The sequence below is a fragment of the Cynocephalus volans genome, chromosome 12 (assembly GCF_027409185.1).
Source record: "Cynocephalus volans isolate mCynVol1 chromosome 12, mCynVol1.pri, whole genome shotgun sequence".
NCBI classification, from domain to species: domain Eukaryota; kingdom Metazoa; phylum Chordata; class Mammalia; order Dermoptera; family Cynocephalidae; genus Cynocephalus; species Cynocephalus volans.
In genome coordinates this window covers 81,827,119-81,844,457 of record NC_084471.1, presented here as the reverse complement: position 1 = coordinate 81,844,457, position 17,339 = coordinate 81,827,119, and the positions used below count along the sequence as shown (strand labels likewise).

Here is a 17,339-nt window from a genome sequence, read left to right as displayed (position 1 = left end):
TCTCCTTGGGGAGAAGCTACTGAAGTGAAAAAGGAACAAGGGGGGACAAGCTGTCTCAGGCAAGCCCAAGATGTCGAGAGGGAATGCAGCTGAGCAGTGCCTGTGGACTCTGCACTAGTGTGGAAAGCTGGGAGCCACCTCTCCAGAGGCGAGGGTCCCCTATTTTTCTGCAATGCCAGTTGCTGGTAACTATTTATAATCAGACCTGGAGGAAGAACAAGGCCCTCCCATCTCCTCTGCCAGTCCCAGATGCTGCCCCAAGGGGAGGGGTAGGAAAGAGTGATGAGGGTGGGAGGCGGGATGGTGGGAGACGCTGGTTCCTGGGCAGGTAGATGTGTGGGTTGCCTGGGATATAATAGGAGCTGGCAACTGCTTCTGCGGCCTTGGCTTCATTTGCAGGAGTGAAGGAGACATCAGGGCCACTGACCAGAGGTTCCATGTGCCCAGAACAGGGCAGTGGTAGGGGCTGCACATATCCCACCACCCCATCCATCATGGGAGGCCTTGAATAGAACTCAAGTGGGGCAGTGGATAGGGGTAGTTAGGAGGGCAGGGATGCATTCCATTGACGACTGGTGGGTGACAGACATAGGCCCTGCTAGGTATGTAGGAGGACCTATTAGCTCCATTGGAGGCTTCACCTCCAGAGGCTTGAAATGCTGTCAAACTCAGTGGTGTCCCCTGCTGTAAATGTTAACTTGTACATAGCAGGGCCTTCCTAGCCACGTCCTGCTTTGGCCTCCAATGTTCCCTTGATGTGATTTGCACCAGCACAGGCAGCTTGATCTGACATTCCTTCATCTGATAAAAAGGCATCATGAGGGACTGCCTGGCATTCTTCTCCTTGGACAAAAAGATGACAGGTTAAGGGGTAAGGTAGATGGTACCTCTCTTGGTCTCTTCAAAGGCCTCTGGCACTTCCTTCATTTCAATTGACACAAGTTCTACATGGTCGTAGGACATTAGGATGCTCTCAGTGTTGTTGATGATCACTCTGTCTAAGTGATTCTTGTTGTGTGCCACAGTCTCTTGGAAAGGTGTCCTGAGAATCACAGCACAATGCCTTGAGTTAATTTTTGTTTAAGGAGTGAGGTTCAATGTAGATTGATGTTCGTTTTTTGGCACATAAATGTCCAGTTGTCCCAGCACCATTTGTTGAAAAGACTATTCTTTCTCCCTTGAATTGCCTTTCACCTTTGTTGCAATTAATTGGCTATATTTCTGTGGTTCTATTTTTAGGCTCCATATTCTGTTCTGTGAATATTCATCTATATTTCTGTCTGTTCACCATTATACACTGTCATGATGAAGTCAGGTTAACAGGAAGCCAGATCACGTAGAGCCTTGTAGACCATTGAAATGATTTTGGCTTTTACTTTGAGTGAAATGGGGAACTACTGGAAGGTGCTGAGCAAAGGAGTGACACAATTTTATTGGGGTAACTATAGGAATATGAGGTTATTTCAGTCATCCAGATAAGAGAAGATGCTCGTTTGGACCAGGATGATGGTGGAGGTGGTGAAAGTGATCATATTCTGAGTATGTTTTGAGAGTGGCACCAACATGACTTTCTAATGAGCTGGATGTACAGAATGAGAGATGGGGAAGAGAAAAGCTAACTTGAGTCAGGTTTTTAGCTTGACTATCTTGGAAAATGGAATTATCATCAATTGAGATGGGGAAGTCTTCAAATGGACCAAGTTTTAGAAGAGAAGATCAGAAGTTCAGTTTGAACATGTTAAGTTTTAAATTTCTGTTAGACCCCTGTGTCAGTCAGGGTTCTCCAGAGAGACAGAATCAATAGGATATGTTATAAATACAAGAGAGGGGATTTATTAGGGGAATTAGCTTATGTGATTGTGAAGAGAAGTCCCATGATAGGGCATCTGCAAACTGGATGCTGGTAGCCTGGCGCAGTCCAGGTCTGAAGGCATCAGAACCAGGGAAGCTGATGGTGTCCTTGGTGTAAGTCCTGGAAGTCAAAGCTGAAGAGTTTCGAGCTCTGATGTCCACAGACAGGAAGGAAGAGTTTATCCCAGCTCCAGCAGATAGAGACAGAGGTTCACTTTTTTCTTCCATTTTTTGTTCTCTCCAGGCCCCCAGCAGAATGGATAGTTCCTGCCCACATTGAGGGTGGATCTTTCCTGCCCAAATCCACTCAGGCTGTCATGCTAATCTCTTCTGGAAACACCCTCATTGACACACCTAAAAGGACAGCTTTACTAGGTTTCTTAGCATTCCTTAATCTAATCAAGTTGACAACTAGAATTAACCTTTACAATCTCCAAAGGTAGATGTTGAGTGGGTAATGGGAGATAAAGGCCTAGAGTTTGGGAGAGAGGTGTGGGGATAGAGATATAAATTTTGGAGTTATCAGCAAATAGATGCTATTCAAGGCAAGGATATTAGTGAGATCACCAAGGGCAGAAGTGTGCATAGAAAAGAGAAAGATTCCAGGTAGTGGGCCTAGGCTGCCTTAGCATTGAGAGGTTGGGCACAAGATGGAGAACTAGTAAAGGAGACTGAAAAATAATAGTGAAGTAGAAGGAAAAGAAAGAGTGGTTCCTGGAGACCAAACAAAGAACATGGTGTCTAGGAAGCAAGTGATCAACAGTGCCAGTGCGGCCAATAGGTCACACAAGATGAGGAAACTGAATTGATCATTGGATTTAGCAACAGGAGGTCATTGGTCACCTCCATGAGAGAAGTGTCCATAGAGCAATGGGAGCCAAAGCCTGATTAGTGTAGGTTTAAGAGAGAATAAAAGAGAGGAATCAGAGACAGAGGACAGAGCCAACTTTTTCTTGGAGTTTGTTTGCAAAGAGGATCAAAGACGTGAGGAGGTAGCGAGGAGATGAAATGGGCTCAAGTGCAAGTCATTGGTTTTTGCTCCTTTTTCAAATGGAAGAAGTCACAGCACGTGATGCCGATGGGTGTGACCCAGCAGAGGGGGAAATTTTAATGGTAAAGAGGAAAAGGGAAGAATGCCCAGAGCAGTTGATTTCCTTGAATGAAGGAGAAAGGCATGGAATCTGACACAAAAGTAGAGAGACTGCCTTTAGAAAGGAGCATGGAAATTTCACATGTGGTAATGCTTGGAAAAGCAGAACATGTAGATGCAGATGCCAGCACACGGGTAGACGTGAGTGAAGGAAGTCTGTGTGAGTCCTCTTCAGTCTGCTTCTGTTTGCTCCCTGAAATGGAAGAAAGGCCAGCAGCTAGGAGGGAGGGTGAAGGATGTGTTGGGATTTAAAGAGACAGAAGTGAGAGGGTGAACCCGTAAGGTATGAGCATGGAAATGAGTGGCTGCAGTGGGAGGAAAAGATTCCTCAAAAAGAGGAATTCCAGGGATTGAGATCTTCTGTGTGCATATTGCAAATACTAGGAATTAAGGCCAGAAGATCTAGAGATGATGGCAGTGAGCCAGGAACTCCAGGCTTGGTGAAATGAGGGGGAAGGATGAGTTGGTGTTTGGTAGGTAACGGTAACAGTGCTGGATGGTGGGCAGTACAGTCTGCTGATGGATTTAAAGCACAGGGGTTTTAGGGAGGCAGGAAGGAGGATACTCTGAGAGCAGCCATGTGGAATACAAGGACCACCTATCCCGCCTCCAGGACCGATGGTAGTGGCTATGGGAGTAAAGCAGTCAGCATTTGCAAGGGCTGCAGAAGAAACAGTGCCCCCAAGGGAGAGTCAGGTTCCCACTAAAGCAAGGTAAGGTGTGCATTATACACGTCTGTGAACTTCATCATGATGCCTCCTGTAATCCCATATGCTCTTGGAGTCAGTGGCTATCGATTGGTCATAAAATGCAGGCATTGTTGTAAGGTGCATACACATTGAATTTCTCTTTTTAAGGAGTGGAAATATTTTTTTCATGCTTTGGAAAGTTGGGTTATTACATTTGTCGGTGAGAAATAATACAGCAGCTTCTTAGTAGTTCTCAAAACGATGTCAGTTGATCTTTATTCAAAAATATCGTTTGCCTTTTTGAGGTTATTTTGGGGAGGTAATAAGGATGTGCATCTTCATAATCCCAAACATTTAGGGGAAAACTTCAAAAATTAAAGCATATTTAACTATTCCCAACATCCAGACATTGTACATCATTTAGACACAGCTTTGAAATGGTCCCATTTTTGTTTGTGGCTGTGTTTTATTTCTGCATTAGACAATGAAAGAGAAGAGGCATGAACTTCTGGCCTGATATGACAGTGACGTCAGCTTCCTGTGTAATAGCCAGTCATTAAACCAGTGCCAAATGGGGAATTAAATAGGAAACTGCAGGCAAGGTCAAGCTAAAGTTAGAGACGGTGAGAGAGCGTTGCTTAGGCCGTGCTGTAGAAATGGCACCTCTGGAGCTGACATAGGTTTAAAAAGTTGTGCAGTCTCTTTACTTTTCTTCAAAGTCATTAAGTTTTTATCAGTTATCACTTACCATTTTAAAATAACAGTAAAAAGCAGCCTATTTTTTAAAAGGTAGAACTGGCATGGTATATACTTGGCACGTATATTTACTTAGCCTATCTACTTGTATGAGGATTTCTTTAATCTTTCTTCCCTTCCTCTCTCCCACCCTTCTTCATTCCTCCCCTCTCTCCTTCCCCTTCCTATTTGTGAATAGGGTCAAACACCAGTTTTCTATCTCTTGGATTGTAAGAATAGAGATCTGTGCACAATCCATTTTGCACACACTGATTCTTGGACTAAAAATAGCTTGATTCAGTTTCAACCTTTTTCTCCCACCCAAAGCTCAGGTGTTGTTCCCTGAGGTGCCGCCTGGGTAGATGGAGAAGAAGTGCACAGTCAGCATTGCAGCTGGAATGCTTAGTGGACAATTTAAATCTTTTCTTACATCTTGACCTTTATTTCCAAAGAACATTCTGGTTGGCAGTTCTAGCCTGATTAAGATTCTGTTCAGGCATTTAATTCTCCTAAGGGAATTTACAGCTTAATCTAACAATCAAGGATACCAGAATCTACCCAGGACTTAATTTCTTGAAGGTTATAGGAAGCATATATTTGTACTTAAGCAACCAAATGAGTGAGCTTAGTGATATCATAATAAATTTTGATACATATTTCAAATTGTACTTTTTAATGCTTAGTAAACAAAGCTATTTCTAAAAGCAAATATTGTAGACCAAATCATACTAGATGTATTAATGGACCCAAACTTTAACTTTAACTGAATTAAAGTAGAACACTGTGCATTCCATAAGAAAGGTTACTCATTGATTACCTACTTAGCTTCCATATCCTCACTTGTTCAGTAACACTGAAAGTACTTATTTAGAAATAGTTCTCTGACAGAGTTTTGGTTTCACTAAAACAATTTTTCAAAAAGCGAGATGGTAACTAAACATCTCTTCTGAGTCTACCACAATATACAAAAGCCTCACAGCCTGCATTAGATTATAGAAATCTAGAATATAATAATATATTCTTGGATAGGCTTTGACACGCAATATATCCCTCCAATTGTTTTTAAACATGCGATTAATAGATCAACAATATTTATAGGCAAAATTACTCTTGTGTCTTATTGTAGCATATGCGAGAGGGTGTCTGTTTAAAAATGAGGTAGAGGTTTGGCTATCAGTACAAAAAGCTGGATAGCCAACTCAGTAATTAGAAGGAAGGATATAAAAGAACCTATTGGCATAACAACTCCCCTCTTGTCCCCAACAATTAATGTTAACAAAACTGGGCCTTGAGAGTAAGAATCTTGTATCATATTTGAATCCATCCTTCATTGGCAGCACTTGCTGATGACAACCTTTCTCTCATTATTTTCTCTTTAAGGAGCCTTTTGGGACGTCTTGTTCCTAATTGCCATAAAATTAAATACTGAGGAGTAAGATTTTGTAAGGTAGGATTTGAGTTTGGGAGGACTGCAAACCATTGTAATATCTAAGAGTTTTTTGCTTCCCCAAGCACCCATTTTCACCCCTTTGGGGGCTGTGTTAATTTTCTATGGCTGCTGTAACAAAGTATGCAAATATTGTGGCTTAAAACGATACAAATGTATTCTCTGTAGTTCTGGAGGCCAGAAATCTTCAATTTACTGGGCTAAAGTCAAGGTGTTGGCAGGGCACCCTCTGGAGGCGCTAGGGAGGCATCCGTTTCCTCTCCCAGCTTCTGTACTTTTCCTGCTTCTAGACCTGCGTACTTTGTACTCACTGGCTCGTGGCCACTTCTTCCATCTTTCACAGCCAGCAGTACTGCAGCGTCTTGTTTCAGTGTCACATTGCCTTCCTCTGGGTCAAATCTTGTAGGAGGACACTGTGATTACATTTAGGGTCTACTCAGCTAATCCAGACTGATCTCGCCATCTCAAAATCTTTAATTTAATCTCCTCTGCAACGTCGCTGTTACCATATAGGGTAGCATTCATGGCTTCCAGGGATTAGGACCTGGATATCTTTGGGAGCCATTACTTAGCCTACCACAGGATTAGGCTACCCCCACCAGTTGGAAATGCATGTTCTATACCAGTAAGAAAGAAGAAAAGAAAGAAGAATGAAAGATACTAAATATGTAACTTTGGCTACTAATCTATTCTTTGGCATATCTTGATTTATTTGGGGCACTTGTCGTTAGAACAAAGAGAGAAGATTTGTCTAAAATTAATAGGATTCAGAAGAGTAGAGTTGGGGATGCCCATCTCGTTTCAGTGTTCTTACCCATTCATTTTTTTGCGTTACTCTTTCTGCCTGGGCCCAGTCAGCAGAGGAGAGCAATGAGTCACTCCAAGGTCAGACAGTGTTATTACCCTCTTATTGTGATGAGCAAATCCACCATTAAGCTTCAGATTGAGAGAAATACTATTGAGTTGGCAAATGCTTTTGATGTGTACGTGCAGAGAGTCATATGTAACCACAAATTTCCAGACTCTGTGGGAAAGAGAAATGGAAATTCTGTGCTGTATTTTAATTTGCTACAAAATGCATCCTTCAGGAATGACCATTCCATTAAGCACTACTCTGTGCAAATGCTGGGCTAAATACCACCGGAAATAGCAGCATGCGTAAGGCAGCTTCTGCCTTTATTAGACTGTTCAGGGGAATAAAATGAACGTACAGTTCATCTACTACTAGAAGGCACTTCTGTCCCTATGGGCTGCTCCTCCCAGGAAAGTTGCTTGAATCAGAGCAGGACACAGCTGGCTGACATCCTCCAAGTACACAGCCTGCTTAGTGCCCTCTGGAAAACATCTAGGTGGACGCCAGTTGACTCTCCAGCCTAAGGGAAGTCTTATTAAAGACTTAATGCCAAACTCTTTGTTTATTGTAATTCGTGTCTTATATGGCCTTGAGATTGATCAGTTCTCTATTAGCAAGCTGTCAGTTGTATTCCTGTCTGAAATGAATAGAGGTCAGCGTTATGGAGGTTGAATTCAACAAGAATTCTTATTGAAAGAAAGTGAGCGGAGATGCCGGTACTGTTCAAACTTTATTAAAGAAAGAAATCTGCCGGGCTGTGCTCAGAGTGGCAGGCAGCCCAGGGCTGCGCTGAAAATGGGGGACAACACCAGGTGTGGGGGTGGTAGAGCTTATACAGTGCGCCAAGGGCTGGCTGATACCATCAGGGAGGGTCATTATGCCAGTGTGGATCGGGGTGGAGAACTGTGTCCCTGCGGAAGCGAAAGGGGTTTCTGTTTAAGTCAGGAGGCTTCTCGTAAAGGGAAGGGGAGAGGAGAGGGGAGGAGGTGGGCAGCGCCGTTTTGTACTTGGGCTTGTCTAAAATGGCACTGGTTATGTTGCAGATCTATTACTTATGAAGTGTGGCTAATTGTTAATGTTCTGTTTTGACTACTTTTGCATAGAGACTTTGCCCAACACGTTCACCAAGTCTCAGGCTAAAACCAGTCCTGTTTGCCCTTACTCTTAGGTACTATTTGCCCTGTGTACCTTAATCTTTTTTTCTTTTTTTAAAAAGTAGATTGCCAGGAAATTTTATTGCTAGGAAGCCTAGCAGTATAACATTTCATGTTGGATAAAGAAAATGCTCAAAAGAAAAATTGTACTAAATAGAATTCCTTACACGTTTATTACTTAAAACTATGCAAATAATTGAAGTTAGAAGTTTTGGGTTTTGTTTTTAGAGCTAAGTGCAGATTTTGCAAATGTATTCAACTCCATATTTGCCAGTGTTTAACAATGGTTATGCACATATCTGAGTAACCTTAGGCAAGTGAATTATCCCTTCTGAGGTTGACTATTGTTTTCTATTAAGTAGGAATAATGACAATACCTACCTCTTAGGGCTGTTGTGAGTATTAAATGAATCAGTACATGTGACACACTTGAAATAGTTAAAACGGTTGAAACAGAGTTAGCATGGAGTCAGTGCTAGCTATTGTATTATTATTTCATTGCTGTCTGTGTATATTTTAATAATATATTTAGGACTATTTCTTAACGATAGCATTCCAGTAGTAGAATTACTGGGTCAAATGGTATAAAACTTTTTTTAAAGGTCATACTAAAACCTATATTACCTTTCTAAAAGATTAAACCAATTTATGCTCCCATTAGTGATAGAAAATAATCCCCGTTTCACTGAGCCCTGGTAAGCATTAAACTTTAAATTTTTTTTCAGGTTGCTTATTTGGTAGGTGAATAATGATATTTTAGTGTTAGTTTATAAGATCATCGAGGGTAGGGACATGATTTATCTTATCCGTCCATATATCCTAGCACAGAGCTTAGCAAATAATAGGCACCTAGAAAAAAAAAAATGGGTGAATGAGAAATTTCATTAATTTGTAGAGTAATTAATGCATAAATTAATCATTATTTTTAAGAATAATTTATATTTCTTAACTTTTACATTTATTTATTAGGTTTTAGTGTTTCTACTATTCGTGTGCTAAGAAATTATTGATTTTTCTTAATCCTTTGATGTGAGTATTACCCCCAGCTTGTCATTTGCCTTTTGATTTTATTTTACTCTTGGCACACTGAAGTTTTGGTGTTTATAAGTCTATTGATTGTTTCCTATGAGATTCCTTTTAGTGCTTTTAAGCATAGAATGTTTTTCTTTCTCCTTCCTTTTTACCCTTCTCAAAACTATAAAAATTTAATACTCATATCTATCAGTTTTTATGGTTTAATTTTTATTTTTAATGCTTTAGTCTATGTGAGATTTAGTTTGTGTGGAACAATGTGAGAATTTAAATTCAAAATCTTTCACTAAATGGCTAAATGTCCCAACACAATTTATCGTATGGTGCCCTCTTTTAATAAGAACATTAAATTCTAGGGCTGGCTGGTTAGCTCAGTTGGTTAGAGCACAGTGTTATAACACCAAGGTTACAAAGGTCAATGGTTCGGATCCCCTTATAGGCCAGCTGCCAAAAAGAAAAATAAAAGAAAGAAAAATATTAAATTCTTGTCTATACTAATTGTTTTTTTTTTTTTTTTTTTTTTTTTGTGACCGGTAAGGGGATCATAACCCTTGGCTTGGTGTTGTCCACACTGCGCTCAGCCAGTGAGCGCACCAGCCAACCCTATATAGGATCCGAACCTGCGGCCTCGGCGCTCCCAGTGCTGCACTCTCCCGAGTGAGCCACAGGGTTGGCCCTGTACTAACTGTTTTTTATTCAGAGTTCTCAGAAACAGTTTAAACTGGGCAAATCAGTAAATTACAGGCTCAAAAAAATATGTTTATAATGTTGGAGAACAAAAGAAATGAAAGAATTGTTAGTAAGTCATTTTCAATTCAAGTGAAGAAAAATAGGCATATTTAATACATTATTGCCTTTTTTTTACTGTATTAGTCTGTTTCTGTTGCTTATAACACAATACTTGAAACTGGGTGATTTATAAAGAAAATGAAATTTATTGCCTACAGTTTCTGAGGCTGGGAAGACAAAAGTCTATCTGGTGGTGGTGACAGTGACCCAGGGGTCTCAAATTGCAAGATGGTAGAAGCAGAGAGAGCAGAGAGAGAGAGAGACAGACTTTCTCTTCTTTTAAAAGCCTTTAGAACCACACCCCAACCATCATTTTAAATTCATTCACTACCACGTGGTCCTACAATCTAACCACCTCTTCAGGGCCCCACCTTTCAATTACCATAATAGGATTTCTCATCCTCTTAACAGTCACAGTGGGGGCCAAGTTTCTAATATACAAAAGTTGGGAGGCACAATTCAAGCTTCAGTGAGTTTTGGGGGAACATAATTCAATCCACTACACCTACAATATGCAACTTTTATGATTTGACATAGTTCTTTAACACATTATTTATAAGCTTTTAGAAATGGCATACATCCTGGGGTTCAGGATTTACATTTTTGATAAGAGTCTCAATATTTTGACTTTGACTATCAGAAAAACACAACATAGTCAAATTTAATCTTATTTCCTCCAGCCTGATTGGTCTGCAGTATGTTTTGATTAGCTTCCCACGTCCTAAATATTCAGTAGCCTTCAGATTTCTTATCAGGTCCAAGAAGGTACTTATATACATATATCATTCATGGATAAATAAAGTATTTTTTGGTCTGAATGGTTTTCTTAATAATTTCCCTTAATTAAATTGATTTCTTCCTTAAAGACACTTGTGTTTCTTGTCCAAGAGGAAGCCTGCATTATTGTCTCCACTGTTTTGTGATTTTTCCATCCTTGTCTGTTCTGTTTCAATTCTGTTCTTTTTTCTGTCTTATCTTATTATCTTCTCTACCTAGTCTTATGCCAGGGATACACTTTTAAATTATTACCATGTAATATGTTTAAAATTTACAAATACTATTTATCTTATTTTTTTCTACTGTTTCAATTATTTTGATGGCCTTTTCACTTTTAATTTATATCTAAATTGTTGATTCAGTTTTTAGATTATCAGTATGCCTGCATTCTTGATAGAGCAGTTTGAAAGACCGGCTCAGGCTTCCTTTTTTTTTTTTTTTAAACTGTCCTAATTTAGTGTCTCTTCTAGGAGTGGCTTTAAAAAATTATAGTTCAGATTTCTGTAGGTAAGAAGAATCATTCTTCACAAGTGTTCCAAAATTAAAGAAGTAATTGCTTTTCAAAGATATTCTCTAAAATGCAATATGGAAACCAGTGATTTTTATAACCATACATTTAAAAAATTGATAGTAAGGCTCTTCTGTATTTGAAATAGCGAGCTCGTAATACTCCTAAAAATTTCCAGTCTAATTCTTTTTCTGCTAGTAGGTGCTCAGTATGAAAGAGCTCTTCTGCAACCATTTGACCCTGTGTCTTTCTTTGCCCTTCCCCCTTATGAAAATAAGATGACCCCTGTTTCCAGTCAAATCATCACAGCAGGCTTTCATCATTTTTAATGGCATGTCAGCCTTGCCACCTGCTTGCCTCATGCTCAAAACGTACACATATCCATTCAATCAGCAACACACAATAGTTGGGGTTGTCATCAGAGAAAGTTACCTTCGGTTGCCTACTTGCTATTCTATTTCTGTCAGAAATCCAGCTGACCGTCTGGGTGGGGGGGCATAGCCCAAGTGACAGGCATCCATCAGCGCCTCTATTTTTCTTAAGTTCCAGCTTCCTCTTGCATTGGATTCTAGAAAGCCGCACACTCCTATAAGCAGTATGATGTTTTAAAATATGGACTCTGAAGTCAGATAAGATTTGAGTGCAAATTCACGCCCCATCACTTATTTTCAATGGAATATTGTCTTAATCTTGTAATCTTTCCAAGCCTCAGTTTCTTATCTGTATAATAGGGATGAAAAAGATAGTGAACAAATGTCTTTCTCTTGAATATCTAACAGTATTTTTTAATCAGATAACTAGAGTTGTGTAAATCCATGTGTTTCTTATTTTGCTTGTTTGCTGGGAATCAAAGAGCTGAGTTTAAAGCTCAGTTCAAGTAACTACTTGAAACCTGGTCAGGATATCTGCTGTTATTTGCCCAGGTGAGCAGTCTGTCCTCTGAGATCAATTGGTTTTCCTAAAGCAAATGGTGAATTGAATTATTGGTTTATAATCTTATCTGTCCTGGGCAAAGTTTCCCTGGAACAAACAACTAAGGCATGTTGACACAAGGGGTCTCGGCTCTTAGTCCTCATAGCTACATCATGTTAATGCTTCTGGTCATACTGCTCAAGGATATCACTTCTCAAGGATATTTCTTTCACTGGAATTTTTTTTGTTTTATTTTAACTACTGTATTATTAATAATTATAATTATAATTATTATTAACTACTGTATTATAAAGTATGCATACATACTTTATTGTAAATGGCCTCAAAATATTTAAGCATATAGAGTATAAATAATAATAACAATAAAGTATAAAACATAATATAACCCAAGTCATCACAGGGACAGAGAAAACAGAGGAAGACATGTGGCATAGTGGTTAAAGCCTAGGATCTGGAGTCAAACAGACCTAGGTTTGAATCATGGCCCTGAGCAAGTCACTTACCTCTCTCGGCCTCAGTTTCTTCATCTGCTAGATGAGCATAATAATGTCCTATAATGTTACTTTAAGGATTAAGTGAGATAATGCAAAGCTCTTAGGGCAATTACTAGGATAAGTGCTCAACAAACAGTAGTTTAAGAAAAAAGGATGAAATTATGACTTGGAGCCACAGGCATTTTTAAGGATTTAAATATTGAGTTGAAGCATAATTGACATCTGGAAAGGAAAAGTATTCCTCTGCTTTTCTTATAAAGAAACATGAATTATGGGCCGGCCCGTGGCTCACTCGGGAGAGTGTGGTGCTGATAACACCAAGGCCCCGGGTTCGGATCCCATATAGGGATGGCCGGTTAGCTCACTGGGTGAGCGTGGTGCTAACAACACCAAATCAAGGGTTAAGATCCCCTTACCGGTCATCTTTAAAAAAAAAAAAAAAAAAAAAAAAAACATGAATTATACTAGATAAAAAGCACCTCGTTTTAACACGGTTCCTGTTAAGTTTAAGAATTATTTAAAGAATATCACAAAGGCCTGGTTTGGTTAAATTCTCTGAAAATAATTCCAAATTCCATTCTCCAGTTCTGGAAATGGATGTAGTAATCACTGGATTTCAAACTAGAACCAAGGACCAGCCAACATTGCTTCCAATTCTCTCTCCAGTAAATGTAAAGATTTTTGCCAACTGAGTGGCATGTATGGAAAAAGAGTATTAAAAATATACCCAGTGGTCTGATTTTATTTTTAAGTCGGAAAGAAAAATTATTGAATGTTGCCAAAGTTGACTTTCCAGTATAAAATGGAGGAAATGTTTAGATTGAAAAACAACTTCCATTGATCTGTAGAGATGTAAATAATACCTTTGAATCTAGAATACTCGAATGGCTTGTTAGTTCCTAGTTATCTCTCCTCTTTCACAGGATCACTTGATAACTAGGAGAATGATGGGAGGGACTAGTCATTAAAGAGGAGAAGAATTGATTATTTCTACCTCCAGAGATAACATTATAATAATATGGCAGATTTCTACTAAGCCCTAAAAATAGAGCAGTTCATTTACATTTTTTTACTGATTAGGAAGAACTGTTTAGGAAGCACCTTTATACTTAATAAACACTTTAATAAACACATTTCCAGTCTTTATTGTTTTTACTCTCCTTCTCCCACTATTGTACATTCATCAAATATTTATTGAACCCTGTCTTTTTCCAGATACTGGTCTAGGCACAAGAGATACAGCAGGAAACAAGACAAAACTCTTGCTGTCATGAAACTTGCTTTCAAGTGAGTGAGATGAACAATAAGCATCATTATGTAAACTGGAAATCATCATGGGAGGGACTGGGTTTGTGTGTGGGGGTGGGAGGGGAGACATCAAGAGTTCTGTTTTGATCTGTTCTGTTTTTGTTGGGTTCAAGATGCCCACTAGACACGCAAGTGGAGAAGACAAGTAGACAATTGGATGTACAAGTCTGGAGCTCAGGGTAGAGCTTGAGACTAGAGAGATTTGGGAGTCATCCGTGAATAGATGACATTTAAACCATGGGCTCAGATGAGATCACTTCTGGAGTGACAAGAGAAGACATCCAGGAATCCAGCCTCAAACACGTCAATATACAGAAGTAGGTAAAGAAAAGGAGTCAGTAAAGGAGACCTACATCTCCTGGAGCAGCCACTTAGAATCCCAGAGATAAGTGTGTTTCCAAAAGGAAGAAATAAAGAAGCGTGTGAGTAAAATGAAGCTAAGGAGTGATTATTGGATTTGGCAAGATGGAGGATGCCCTTGGCAGAGAGCTTTCTGGGGGGTGGGAACCCACCTGATGAGAGCAGGTGAAGAGTGAATGTGAGGGGTGGAGATGGCGGCGTCAGCCATTCGCATCAGGACTTTGCTGCGAAAGACAGCGGAGGAATGGGGATATCATTAACTTTGTTTTGTTTTGTTGTTAGTTTCGCAGTAGTGGTAGTTTCTGTTAATGGGAGATGTGTGTTTGAAAATTGGTGATCCTTAAAGGAGAAATGGATGATGGAGAGAGGTAAGAGGGATAATTGCAAGAGTGAAGTCCTTGAGCAGCTGAGATATGCTTTCTTATTATGCATACAGATGGAAACCTTAAAATGAAAAAAAGTCTTGTGCTGATTACATGTATATTTTACATATATATTTTATATATTATAAATATAATATATCCTTTATATATATCTGGGCAACAGACCTGAGATGGGAAAGTGAACCTTGGGCTCTTGCCAGAGATCTCTTTAAAACATGTGGGTTCTTTGAAATAGTTAAATTATACTACTGTACTTTCGTTAAAAATATATAAATCTACTTTAAAGTAATTTATTGGTTTGTCTGTGAATGTGTCTTTCCTCTTCTCTTTTCCCCTCTCACCTAGAATTTAAACAAAAGAGAAGAGAATTTCTGATTTGATTTTCATGCAGGAAGAGGATACACATTATTATGGCTGGGGAGGGAGGATTCCTGTTTCCCTAGTGTCTCTGATAACTTCCAGTGTAGTCTAGCTTAAAATGCTGTGGGTTTGGGAGTGTTTTCCTAGAGATCATTAAGGAGTTCAGGAGCTCTGCAGATGGATTTTTCATTTTTTTAGTATTTTAAAATGTATTTGGGTTATCAACAGCACCATACCTAGGTTGTTCCATTATTATATTTTGTTCATTCTTATGAACAAGTGTCTTTCTAAGTGATTTGATAATATCAGTAATTTGCAAGTGATTTTATTGCAGCACAACTTTGGTTCCCAGAAATGATGAAGTATGGGTCCTAGAACAGAGACTTCAAGAGGAAATAGAAGGGATTTGATAATAAATGCTGTTGAGATTGGTATAGCAGACCATTTTGGTTAATGACCCATTCCTTAAGATCAAATAGGAGACACGGGAAAGGATGCTGGGAGAACCCGTATGAGCATCTGAGCTACTGGAATGAAAAGACCAAAAAGTGCATTATTATGTTAATTCCATAGACCTAGATCTATGATGCTAAAAGCACTGCTAAAACTAAAGCTTGTCCTATTCTACATTAATCGCAAGGAAATTTCTGTTTTGACACTGAGTCAAACTTTCTTGACTATATTGTGCACTCTGCAATTACCCTATTTATGTTCAGATCTGGGTTTTGTCTTATGAGCTGTGTGTACCATGGGCAAGGATCTCCTTTGTGCCTCAAAGAAATGGGGATGATGATAGATAGTATCTACCTCAATGGACTTATTGTGAGGATAAAATGCAATACATATAAAACAATTAGAGTGATGCCTGGAACACAGGTAGTGTACATTAAATGTTAGATATCTTTATTATTATTGCATTTGTAATATTAGGATAAGATGACTGTCTAGAAAACATTGTGTAATTTGCAATGCATATTCATCATTTAGTTAATTTAAAGAGATAGTGAAACAATGGGACAGCAGACTGATTGGATACTCAGGGATGAGAAAAGAGAGGTTTTTACCAGGTATTCACCTACTTTTCAAAATTGAGCTATTTTAATCTTTCTTACATACAGGCATATTCTCAGTAAGTCTAGGCCTTTATATGTAATCATAAGTATGAAATTGCAGAATTCATTCCTAGTCCTTTTGAGTGAAGTAGAACCTATACAAAATTTTCCCCTCTTTTAATTTTATTTTTCTTATATCTACCTCCTTATTTTCTGGCTGTAATAGAAAATTATCCTTAAAGTTATTTTCATTACAAAGGGAATTATACTTCTTAAAATGCCAATTAAAAACAACCCTTTATTGTTGCTGTTAATATATTTTAAAATTTGTATATGCATATGTTAAAATATTTAAATGAAGTGGAATGACATAAAAATGAAGTCTTCCTTCACTCTGTCCCAACCTCCAGACCCACTCTGTGGAAGTAATCACTTAAATTAGTGTGCTATAACAAATTACCACAAACTTCATGGCTTAAAACAGCACCAATTTATTATCTTATAGTTCCACAGTTCAGAAGTCTGGAATGCAGGGCTGGCCCGTGGCTCACTCGGGAGAGTGTGGTGCTGATAACACCAAGGCCACGGGTTCAGATCCCTATATAGGGATGGCCGGTTAGCTCACTTGGGAGAGCGTGGTGCCGACAACACCAAGTCAAGGGTTAAGATCCCCTTACTGGTCATCTTTAAAAAAAAAAAAAAAAAAAAAAAAAAAAGAAGAAGTCTGAAATGCATCTTACTAGGTTAAAATCAAGGAGTTAGCAAGGCTGCTCACATTCCTTGGTTCATTGCCTCCTCTTCCATCTTCAAAGGCAGCAACCTCCAGCTGTGTCTTTACACTGCTCTTCTGGTTTTCTCTTTTTCACTTTTAAGGACCCTGTGATTATACTGTGCCCATCTGGATAACCCTTTATACAAACCCTATCACATGATCAGCTGATTAACAACTTTAATTCCTCTGCACCCTTAATTCCCCTTGCTCTGTAGCCTACCGTGTGCATAGGTTCCAGGGATTGGGACATGGACATCTTTGGAGGGCTATTGTGCTGCCTGCCACCCCACTATTAACACTTACTTATATATTGTTTCAGAAATGTTAAATGCTTCTTGACTTTTTCACTTAATTATGTATTTTGCAGAACTCTCCATCCTTTTTAAACAGTTACATACTATTCTATTGTATGGATATACCATAAATTATGTAACCAGTCTCTGTGTTGATGGATACTTGATTTATTTTCAGGTTTTTTAATAAATTATACCATAAAGAATATCTTCGTAATGTCATATTTATGAATTTTGGCAAATAAATTCATGGGGTAAGTTGTTCATGATGTAATTTCAGGTAAAGCAGGATATATATTTACATTTTTGATATTTCTTTCCAAATTGACTTCCCAAAAGACTACATCGATAACCGTCCCTCCAAAGATAAGAGTTCATGTTTCTACACAGTTTCAGGGG

The 17,339-nt window shown here is 38.9% G+C and overlaps 1 protein-coding gene and 1 pseudogene across 6 annotated transcripts in view; one reads left to right on the top strand and one right to left on the bottom strand.

The window, feature by feature from the left end:
* BICD1 (BICD cargo adaptor 1) overlaps window positions 1–17,339 on the top strand; it is a 208,641-nt gene that overhangs the window by 104,664 nt on the left and 86,638 nt on the right. The gene's annotated exons all lie outside the window — the stretch shown is intronic.
* On the bottom strand, window positions 200–14,288 carry LOC134360942 (WW domain-binding protein 2-like; annotated as a pseudogene).